The sequence below is a fragment of the Colobus angolensis genome, unplaced genomic scaffold, assembly GCF_000951035.1.
Source record: "Colobus angolensis palliatus isolate OR3802 unplaced genomic scaffold, Cang.pa_1.0 Scaffold7, whole genome shotgun sequence".
NCBI lineage: Eukaryota > Metazoa > Chordata > Mammalia > Primates > Cercopithecidae > Colobus > Colobus angolensis.
In genome coordinates this window covers 17,914,012-17,925,362 of record NW_012120709.1, presented here as the reverse complement: position 1 = coordinate 17,925,362, position 11,351 = coordinate 17,914,012, and the positions used below count along the sequence as shown (strand labels likewise).

The 11,351-nt window shown below is 36.3% G+C and overlaps 1 protein-coding gene and 1 long non-coding RNA gene across 3 annotated transcripts in view; one reads left to right on the top strand and one right to left on the bottom strand.

Annotated features, from left to right (window-relative positions):
* The window catches only part of LOC105501002, a 3,321-nt gene extending 1,552 nt beyond the window's left edge, over window positions 1–1,769 (bottom strand). The window contains exon 1 of the long non-coding RNA XR_001000117.1: window positions 1,498–1,769. This is a non-coding gene — a long non-coding RNA (uncharacterized LOC105501002). The remainder of the gene's footprint in view (window positions 1–1,497) is intronic.
* Window positions 31–11,351, top strand: part of BTG4 (B-cell translocation gene 4) — a 52,422-nt gene continuing 41,101 nt past the window's right edge. Inside the window, exons 1-2 of one of the 2 annotated variants that reach the window (XM_011926705.1) lie at window positions 45–200; window positions 4,413–4,496. The gene's annotated coding sequence lies outside the window, so the exon portion shown is untranslated. Of the gene's footprint in view, window positions 201–4,412; window positions 4,497–11,351 lie in introns of both variants that reach the window. The other variant, XM_011926704.1, reaches the window with a different exon arrangement.

The window sequence follows — 11,351 nt, the reverse complement described above, 5'->3', positions numbered from 1 at the left end:
GGAGGCTGAGAGAAGGGGCTGTGGGCGGTTCCTGAAGGGCCTCCAGGGAGACGCCTAGAAGATGGAGGCCCAGATTCTTGAGACGTTTCTCTTTCTGATCTAGCAGGAGGGACAAAGAGCTCCACTCCCTCATTCCCCAAGAAGCCCCCAAGCCTACCCAGTTTCCGTGCGCATTCTGCCCTGGGAAAGCGGCTTCCCAGGTACCTCAAATTATAGGTTTGAATTTTCCAAATGGAGGTGGGCTTGGGTAGCCTCTGACATGTGGGAGGATGCCTTTGAGAGTCTCATCTGCACCTTTGTGCTCTGTTGGGGACTTGGCCTTATACTCTTACAGGGCCATGCGGTGATGCGAAGGCTGAGCCTTCTAGTCAATTAGTGAGCCAGGCAGCTTCTTAGTTACATCAAATCGTGGTCCTCTTGAGATCAAGGCCATACCATTCAAGACAGTATATATATAAAATAAATTACTAAACTAGGGACTGATAGAAATAGAAGGGAGGCCCTTAATGAGAGCTGTAATAGGTCAAAGAAGGTTCCCAGAGGAGATGAGACTTGAGTAGATCCTTGATGCAAACTACGTTCGGATATTCAGGGTTAGGGCTGTGCATGTCAGAAAATATCTTGTTACAGTTGGGCAAAAGGGACAGTTACAGAGGACTTCTGGGAGATCTCTGCTAATAACTTTCCTTTAGTTACTCCTTCCCCTCTTTGCCTTTAATGAATGAATTAGGAGAGGGTAAGGAATGTTCTCTTTATCCTCACCTTGTGAAATTCAGTTGGAAGCAGCCTCCCCTAGAAATATGGTCTTCATGCGTCTAGTATAGAGCACTCATTGCTGACACAAAATACTTAGTTCTAAATTAGTTTCTGTAAAAGAAAACTTCCCATCTATAGATTGATTCCCTAAAACCAGCAAATGATCTCATAGATGCCACTAGTAACATGAACAGGGGCAGGTCATCTGGATCATTCAATACAAACACCAAAGTTACACTATTAAAACAACTAAAGAAACTGCCCAAGGATGTTTGAATAAGTTATGGCATTTTCTTTGCATATGAAAGACAGCACTTTTTTTTTTTCCCAAATGCATACTTTGTTCTGTACACCCTGAAGTGAAGGGAAAGAAACCAAAATATAAAATATATATCACATAAAATGTTAATTGTAAAAATTAACTTGTAGAATTAAATTGTGAAAGACAAGCCATCTACGATAACTGTATTTTGTATTCATCTTATCTTTGAGAGGGGCACAATGTTTTAGCACACATTACATAAATGACTTACATTCACTTAAATATACATACATGAAACTAGGAGCAAAACAGTCTTCATTCCATTAACAATATGCAGACTTAGAGAAATCTTGGTTAGGAGATAGTTATAAAAATGATTATCTTCTACCAAATTGTTAGTCACTTTTACTCAATACTATATGGAACACTTCTTCCCAACTGATGTTTTACGATTATTAGTTGCATCTTAAATATCTTACCTGAGCTGGATTGCTGCCATCCAAGGCAATGGTTGTGTTAGATGCCTTGAAAAGTAGGTCTCTACAGACTTTTCTTCAAAAGTAATAAAAAATAAAATTCATATGTAAAAGCCATCAAGATGCATTGCCTACTGAAATAACTTTTTAAAATGAGTTTATTTTCTATGTAGTACAACTAAAAATTTAAATAACGACAAAAAATGTGTGTGGCCTAGTTCTGTTAAAAAAAAAAAAAAGAATGCTTGTTCTTAGGGTTGCTGTTGATTTGGCCTGCAGTTACTAGAGAAACTCCAAGGATCTCATTCCCTCTATGGTTCATGTCTAGGCATGCCTGGAGACCAGGGAGACCCATGATTTAATCTAAGTAAGAATGCTTGTGGTGTTTTAAATGCCCACACAGAAGATTGCATTTGTTTTAGACTGTACCAGGAAGGCACCTTTCAGGGGAATTGTTTACTGTTTTAATTTCTGGGCTTTTGGTGATTAGGGAGATTGAAAAGGAGCCGTCAGGAGAGACATGGTTGATGATTAAGAGGAAACCAAGAAGTGTATAGAAAACAAATACCTTCTGCTTTAGCTTTGGCACATTTATATTGACTTAATTTACCACTTCTAGATACAAGACTAGATTGATGGGAATTGGGAATTAGAAAAGGTGGAGACCGGCTGGGCGTGGTGGCTCACACCTGTAATCCCAACACTTTGGGAGGCCAAGGCGAGCAGATCATGAGGTCAAGAGATAGAGACCATCCTGGCCAACATGGTGAAACCCTGTCTCTACTAAAAATACAAAAATTAGCTGGGTGTGGTGGTGTGTGCCTGTGGTTCCAGCTACTTGGGAGGCTGAGGTGGGAGAATTGCTTGAACCTGGGAGGCAGAGATTGCAGTGAGCCGAGATTGTGCCACTACACTCCAGCTTGGGTGACAGAGCAAGACTCCATCTCAAAAAAAAAAAAAAGAAAAGAAAAATGGAGACAATGGAGAGAACACATCCCTCCCTTCAATACATACAAACTTACCATCTCCCACAGCTTTTGAAGGATGTTGTTGGAAGAGGAAGAAATGAAGAATTAGACTAATTAGAAATTACTGGATTTTAGCAGTTTCTTTTTAAACCTTTTTTTTTTTGGAACGGAGTTTTGCTCTTATTGCCCAGGCTGGAGTGCAGTGGCATGGGTCTTGGCTCACTGCAACCTCCGCCTCCTGGGTTCAAGTGATTCTTCTGCCTCATACTCCTCAGTAGCTGGTATTACAGGCAGCTACCACCATGCCTGGCTAATTTTTTGTAATTTTAGTAGAGATGGGGTTTCACTATGTTGGCCAGGCTGGTCTCGAACTCCTGACCTCAGGTGATCCACCACCCCCCCAACTTGGCCTCTCACAGTGCTAGGATTATAGGAGTGAGCCACTACACCCGGCCTAAACCTGTTTTTATATTACTCGTAGGAAATATAAAACCATATCTTGGTTTATAGACCAATAAATGTCAGATTATTAACCTTCATGATAGTATACCTAGAAACTAGTTTATATGTTGAAGCAAGACTAAATTGAAGTCAATTCAGTGCCTTTGAAGAACTAAAAATCATTGAATCTATTTATGGGAGGAGATTTTCTTTTGAGCTAAAATGAACTGCCAGCAGTTTTTATAATTCCATATTTCTAGTTCCATTTTATTGTACTCTCATTAGTAAGAGTGCACCAGATACTTAATTAGCTTCTTGTTTATATTTATTGATTAATCAATACTGTTGCTTTCAGTATAAAATGTTGATTTATCTTTCAGGTAAATCATAAGCAGTCTAACAAAATAGTCTTTATAGTTAAAGTTGCTGAAGCTCTTAGTTATGGCTTCAGTAGGAGCAGTTTGCATATTTTCCATCTTTAGAGAACAATCTCTAGGGATTTATGTGGTCTACTTGGTAAGATGCACAATGTGTGTATATACAGATAATATGTTATGTTAATTATATTAGTATGTAATATGAATATATCTTAATATAACTTATAGTAATAGATTAAGAACACATGTTTGTGTTACATATTCTATTTATATTACATATAATTATTTAGTATGAAGATGGTTATATGAAAAAGTGCTTCAGGAATCCTGATGACTAATACAAACTTTATTATTGCCAACATTTAGGAAAAAGGAAAAGGAAAATTATCAAAGGTTAGGACACAGAGAAGTCTCTATGGAAAAGATGAGATTGAACTGAGCCTGGAAGCAAAAATACTAGAGATGAAGAGGGAATGTTTTGGTAGCAGGATTGACTTGTGAAGGAAAAAACACAAGCAAATTTATGGAGATTGTAATGTATGAGGCCAATTGGAAAAGCAATGAGTGGGTTCCCATTGGGGAAATAAGATTAAAGAGGACTTTAACATTTAAAGTCCTCCATGATCCTATTTACCTGCTTGCTCATACGTTTCTATGAAGTTCACAAAAAAAAGAAAAAAAAAAGCCCAGGGAGTTTCAATTTCATTATTCTGCTCAAGGAGCCCCAGATGCATAAAATGTGTTGTTTTACAAGGATTCATAAAGTAGCATAGATTAGAAGAAGGAGAGACAGAGGAGACTGAAAGACCATTTACAAGATTAGTAAATTTCAGTATGAGGTGATGTAGAAAATATGGGATGAAGAGAGAAACTTTGTGAAGGAAACTTTGCATGACTTGATTGGTAACTGGTTCAAGTGAACAAACAGAATAAGATTAACTTCCAGACTTCAATGACAAGTAGAGGTGTTGAGGGGGGAAATCTAGTCAGAGAATAATTGTGATTTTAGGGGTAGGCATGTTTAGTTTTAGGCCATGGAAGAATATTGTGGTAGAGTTAGATATGTGGAGTTAGAACCCTGGCAGGAGACCAGAACTGAAAAGAGACTGAAGCTCTTTTATCCTCTTGATAGTTGAAGTCACGAGGAGTTCTCCAAGAAAGGTCTGCTGGCTGATTCTTCGTTGACCTACCAGGCCCTGCTATCAAGAACGCCAGAGTAAGTGATGACAGCAATATATTAATCTCGAATAGAGAATAGAATGAGGAAAACAGAAGGCTCAGGATCAAATCTGAGAGGATCCCTCTCCTCTTCAGGGGCTGACAGGAAGACATAAATCTTCGGAAGGGTTAGCCCACAGGAAGCAGAAGAGAGGACTCTCACAAAAACTAAGCTGTTTTAAAATTCATTCACTTAGGAATTCAAGAGAATCTGCTGCATTGGCACCACCACATCGCCAAGGTTTGGTCAGTAAAGAATTAGCCATAGGCAGCAGATGATTGGATTGGCTCTACCACATTTTTTTGTCCAGGGCTTTATTCATTGAGTCAATGAAGGATCAATGATTTTCTCTAATTAGAGAAACTAAACTAGGTTAGAACTAAAGAGATGAACTCTCCTGGCCTTGTCCCACTACTGATTGGCCTCTGTCATCTCTCTTAAAAACAAAAACCAAAAAAAAAACAAAAACAAACAAATAAACCAAAAAACAAACAAACAAAAACCCTCACATAGATTTTCAGGTTTATAAAAGTAATTTTAAGGTTTCAGTAAACTAGTTAGTGGTCTGAATGCACAGTTGAAGAAAGTTAATAGACTTGCTCCTTCTTAAGAGCTCTAGGGTGTATTCTGTAACTCTATTAAGCCACAAGGAGAAAACAGATTGATCATCCTGTTAATTAATTGATTTACAAGAATGAAAATACTTTATGCCATCCTCTTAAACATCACTCTGTGTCTGCTTATTCTTGTTTTTATTTCCACTGTCCTTATTTGGGACTTAAGCTTTTTTTTTTTTTTTTTAAGTGGGAAACTTATATTTAGTTGAAAAATTTACATAATTCTCATTTGTTATCTTTATTTCCTCTATATTCATAGAATATATCTCAAGGATTTTATCATGCTTACATTTAGTAAAGTTCACATTGTCCTTCCTGCTCTTAGCTCCTCTACAGTTTGTTGAAATATCAAGCTCAAATTCGACTTCCTAGGTAAAATCTTCCCTAGTACCTTTAGTTCTTTCTGATCCTTTCTCTTCTGTAATCCCTTTGACACTTAATATAGTCACTCTAAAATTAGTATGTTCCATTAGTAAGAAAGTATTATTCTCCTATATTCTAAGTGTATTTTGAATTCAGCATTTTACTATAATGGTATAGAGTGCTGATACATATACACATGTTTATTATATTAGTATAGAGTGTTGTACATAGGAACATTTTCTTACACTCTGAATTATTTTTAGCGAGTTATCTTGGTTTCTTTTTTTTAAGGGGTACATATTCTTCTTTGGTACATGGGTATTACATGCATAATATTGGGTGTTGGGCTTCTGCTGTACTCATCACCCCAATATTAGGCATTATATCCAGTAGGTAATTTTTCAACCCTCCCCTTTGGACTCCCCAGAGTCTATTTTCTCTATCTTCATTTCTACATGTACCATTTGTTTAGCTCCCACTTACAAGTGAGAATATGTAATATTTTATTTTCTGCTTCTGGGTTAGTTCACTTGGGGTAATGGCCTCCAGCTCCATCCATGTTGCTGCAAAGGACATGATTTCATTCTTTTTTTATGATTGTGTAGTATTCCATGCTGTATATATACACCATATTTTCTTTATCCAATCGACAGTTGGTAGATATTTAGGTGGATTCCATGACTTTGCTCTAATTGTAAATGGTGCTACAATAAATACACAAGTACAAGTATCTTTTTAATATAATGATTTCTTTTCCTTTGGGCAGATACCCAGTAGTGGGATTGCTGGGTCCAATGATAGTTCTATTTTCAGTTCTTTGAGATATCTGTATACTGTTTTCCATAGAGGTTGAATTAATTTACATTCCCACCAACAGTATGTGAGTATTCCCTTTTCTCTGCATACACATCAACATCTGTTGCTTTTTGACTTTTTAATAAAAGCCATTCTGACTGGAGTGAGATGGTATCTCAATGTGGTTTTAATTTGCATTTCTCTGATAATTAGTGATGTTGAGCATTTTTTCATATGTTTGTTAGCTGTTTGTATTTCTTCTTTTGAGAAATGCCTGTTCCTGTTCTTTGCACCGTTTTCAATTGGTTTGTTTTTTGTTTGTCGAGTTGTTTGAATTTCTTGTAGATTCTGAATACTAATTCTTTGTTGGAGGTATAATTTGTAAATATTTTCTTCCATTCTGTGGGTTGTGTTTTTATCCTATTGATTATTTGTTTTGCTGTGCAGAAACTTTTGGTTTATGTCCTATTTCCCTATCTTCATTTTTATTGCATTTGTGTTTGGAATCTTCATCATAAATTATTTGCCTAAGCCAATGTCCATAAGGGGTTTTCTTAGGTTTTCTTTTAGGATTTTTATAGTTTTGGTTTTTATAGTTTTACATTTAGGTCTTTAATCCATCTACAGTTAATTTTGTATATGTTAAGAGATGGGGATTTAGTTTCAGTCTTCTGCATATGGCTAGCCAGTTTTTCTAGCATAATTTATTGAATAGGATGTCTATTTCCTAGTGTTTATTTTTGTTGACTTTAATTGAAGATCAATTGGTTGTACATATGTAGCTTTATTTCTAGGTTAGAGAACCCCATACTGTACCATTAATCTCTGGGCCTATTTTTGTACCAGTACCGTGCTATTTTAGTTACTGTAGCCTTGTAGTATAATTTGAAGTCAGGCAATATAATGCCTTTGACTTTGTTCTTGTTGCTTGGGAGTTCCTTGGCTATTTGGGCTTTTTTTTTTTTTAATTTTTTTTTTGTTCCATATGAACCTTAGGATTGTTTTTCCTAATTCTTTGAAAAATAAGGTTGGTAATTTGATAGGGATTGCATTGAATCTGTAGATTGCTTGGGTAATATTGTTATTTTAACCATATTAATTCTTCCAGTTCATGAGCATGGAATGTTTTTCCATTTATTTGTATCATTTGCAATTTCTTTCATCAGTGTTTTGTAGTTCTCCTTGTAGAGATCTTTCACCTCCTTGGTTAAATATATTCTGGGGTATTTTGCTCTTTTTTGTGGCTATCCTAAGTGAGATTGGATTCTTAATTTGGTTCTCAGCTTCAATGCTACTGTTTGTAGAAACGCTACTGGTTTTTGTGCATTGATTTTGTATCCTGAGACTTTACTGAAGTTGTTAATCAGGTCAAGGAGTCTTCTAGAGGAGTCTTTAGGGTTTTCTAGGTATACAATCATATTGTCAGTGAACAGAGATAATTTGACTTCTACTTTTCCAATTTAGATGCCTTTTATTTTTTTCTCTTGACTGATAGCTCTGGCCAGGACTTCCAGTACTATGTTGAATAGGAGTTATCTTGGTTTCTAACTTGAAATGTTATATATATGCATGTATTTTTTGTGGTCTTTCAAACAATGCCGCTTACATTGTGAATGCTCAATAATGGTCTCGATCTCCTGACCTCGTGATCCGCCCGTCTCGGCCTCCCAGAGTGCTGGGATTACAGGCTTGAGCCACCGCGCCCGGCCGTGAATGCTCAATAATGGAAATAGAAAATACAGATTAGGAAGAAGCTTGTGGCAGATAAAACACTTGCATAGTATTATAGGTAAAGGAATTTTACTTTGATCAGGCTACACTAAAATTAATTTCTTTTGAGTTCAAATCAACATTGTATGGCTGTAGAATTTTATTAGATAATGTTTTGGGAAATGCAATTTTGTTTCAGCAATTAACAGCAATGTAACTTCCTTTTATGTGGCTTGACCATAAGGGAACTGAGTTTATGTGTGGGTTACAGAATCAGTTCATTGTTTTATAAAATAGTGCTACTTGCTTGCTGTTGTTAAAAAAATACTTTCTGTCAGAAGTAGACTTTTGCTAAAACATCTATACCTTTCCCCTCTTTGGCAATAACATGTATTTGTGAATGGATGGGTGAGCCTAGGGATATAACTTGTAGTTTAAGGAGGGAAGTTAAAGAAATGAAATGGGGTTATGATAAGACTGGTTATTACATCACAAGTCCAGCAAATTTAATATTCAATTCAGATGATATTTTAAAACTTCTTTGTCTATTTTTAAACTTTTAAAAGCATAAATATTTTCATTTTATAAGTGAAGTTTAGCTAAAACCAAGAAGACAAATGTAGAACCAGATTTTTGAGTTTTACCTTCATCAACGAACTTTGGGGCTTCACTATTCCTTAGCCATCAAGTTGAATTTCCTCATTTTAAAAAGAAGAATGCACTTCTAGAAACTATTACTTGTACAAGGTCATGTCAGTCATATTCATATTTTATACCATTTGATTCTCTGTTACAGGCATAGTAGGAAGTAAAATATGTCTATGCTGCTTCATTGCCTTTCTGTTCTTCATCCTCACTCCAAATGGCCAGAACCTCTTATTTCTTGTTTTCTGTGGTTCTTCACCCAGACATAATCCCCTCACCCAAACAGAACACCATCCTGTTGCTCTACTATGGATAGCTCATTGGACATTTTCAAAAAGAAATCCTTGAAAGACAACGTTTTAAGCAAGGGAACAAATGTCTTATAATAAGAATTTTAGACATGACAGAAGGATAGTGGGAGAGTTGTTCAAATTTCAGCAGTAATTTTCTCTTCTACTTAGCTCTGGGATTGGCTTAGGCCAGACCAGGTTGGTCTTGCTGCTAAACTCTAACATCTTGTCAGTGGACATTACTACTTGGGTATTTAATTGCCATTGAAAGCTCAGTATACCTCAATCTGAATGAATCACCATTTATTTTATACTGACTCTTCCACTGAACTTCATTCTTTCAATGATAACAGTAATCTCTTGGTTACTAGTGTTTGAAACTTGGAGTAAATTTTCAGTATTTCATTTCCCAAACTTTATATCCAAGTCATCACTTGTGTATATATTTGATTTCCCTCTTTAGATAATAAGCCTCTTGAAAGGAAAGTTGAATTTTGATTTTACCCCCAGCCCCACTAATAGTGTCTGTGAAGTAGGTGGTCAGTAAATAGTTACTGAGTGTTAATTAAAACAGAAGGTGTAGTTGTCATCAATGTAAAGGAGGTGATTTAAATAAGGTGTTTCAAGTCATGAACAAGTAACTGAAGGAAGTCTTGCATGATGTTTACTTTTTATTTGATTGTTCTTTCCTGAAATCTAAGTACATTGTTATTCTACTCTTCTATTCATAACTTGCAAGGCCTGCCTGGGCCTGTTGCAGAAAATAATGCTAGGAGAGGGTTGAAAACCACATTCATGTACTTCACCAACTCAAAGTGCAAGGGAACGTTTTGTCATTGGGAGGATGAAATCATGAAAGAATTATAAAAACACCTGGCACTATTCTATTATTGTAAATGCAAACTAGCCATTTGAAAATAAAAAAAATTTGTGTTAATGCATCTGTTTCCTTTAGTTCAGAAGCAAAATTTCAGCAGCATATAAGGAGTTACCCTAATTTTCAGCTTTGTCCCTTCTAACACAAATTAAAAAAAAATCTTTGCAAAATTTACCCCAGCAAATGGCTAGAAAATATGAGAATAAATGATGCAAATTTGTCCTAATAATCTGTTAAACTTAAGGCATTATTAAGCAATCAAAAGTGTAAAATAAGTTTAAAATTTTCTTCACAGCTAAGGCGGTATCTGTCTTAATGATTTCCACTTTTGCTGCACATTAGAATCGCTTGGGGAACTTTAAAAAATCCTGATGTGTAGGTTGCACTCTATACCAATTAAGTCAGAATGTCTTGACCCGGCGTAGCGGTTCACACCTGTGACTCCTAGCACTTTGAGAGGCCAAGGCAGGAGGGTTCCTTGAGCCCAGGAGTTCAAGACCAGCCTGGGCAACATAGGGAGACCCCCCCCATCTCTATCGAAAAAAAAAAAAATGTCTGGGTAAGGGATAGGAGGCAGACATCAGTATTTTTAAAAGATCTTCAGGTGATTCCAAGGTGCAACAGTTTGGGTACTCCAGCCACTGAGGAAGAGGAATGAGAACTATGTCATGGACAGTTGAAACAAACAAGAGACTATGGAGTTGGAAGATTATTAAGGTCCTACTTTCATGTTTGTTTATTTTAATATGTTCTGGGTACACAGTAGATATTTAAATATTTACTGAATTGAATTAAATTAATCTTAATTAAATCTTAAATCATATTCTTAGAGATCAAGATGCTCAGCCATCCATTTCACAGTCCTTTTAAACAAGTTTTAAAAATTGATATATAATAGTTGTATGTATTTTGGGGGTACATGTAATATTTTAATACTTGTATATAATGTATAATGATCAAATAAGGTAATTGGGATATCCATTACCTCAAACATTTATCTTTTCTTTGTGTTGAGAACGTTACAAATCTTCTAGCTATTTTGAAATATACAATTGTTACCTGTAATTTCTCTACTGTACTAGAATACTAGAACTAATTTCTTCTATTTTTTTATACTTAACCAACTTTGATAATCCTTATACTTACATTTCTTATACCTCTCAAGCATCAAAGACATTACAATAACCAGCATACTACCTAATATATGTATTTCATCTCAGTTCATCACTAGTGAAAGGTTTTTAAATGTTTCTGAGACAGCGTCTTTGCTCTGTTGCCCAGGCTAGAGTGCAGTGACACAATCCTAGCTCATAGCTTACTGCAGCCTCAAACTCCTGGGCTCAAGTGATCTTCCCACCTCAGCCTTCGAGTAGCTAGGGCTACAGGCACATGCCACACCAAGCTGACTTTTAAAATTTTTGTAGAGACAGGGATCTTACTGAGTTGCCCAGGCCGACCTCAAACCCCTGACCTCAAGTGATCCTTTCGCCTGGGCCCAAAGTGTTTGCATTACAGGCATGAGGCCCTCTGCCCAGCTCAAGAACAAGCGCTCTAA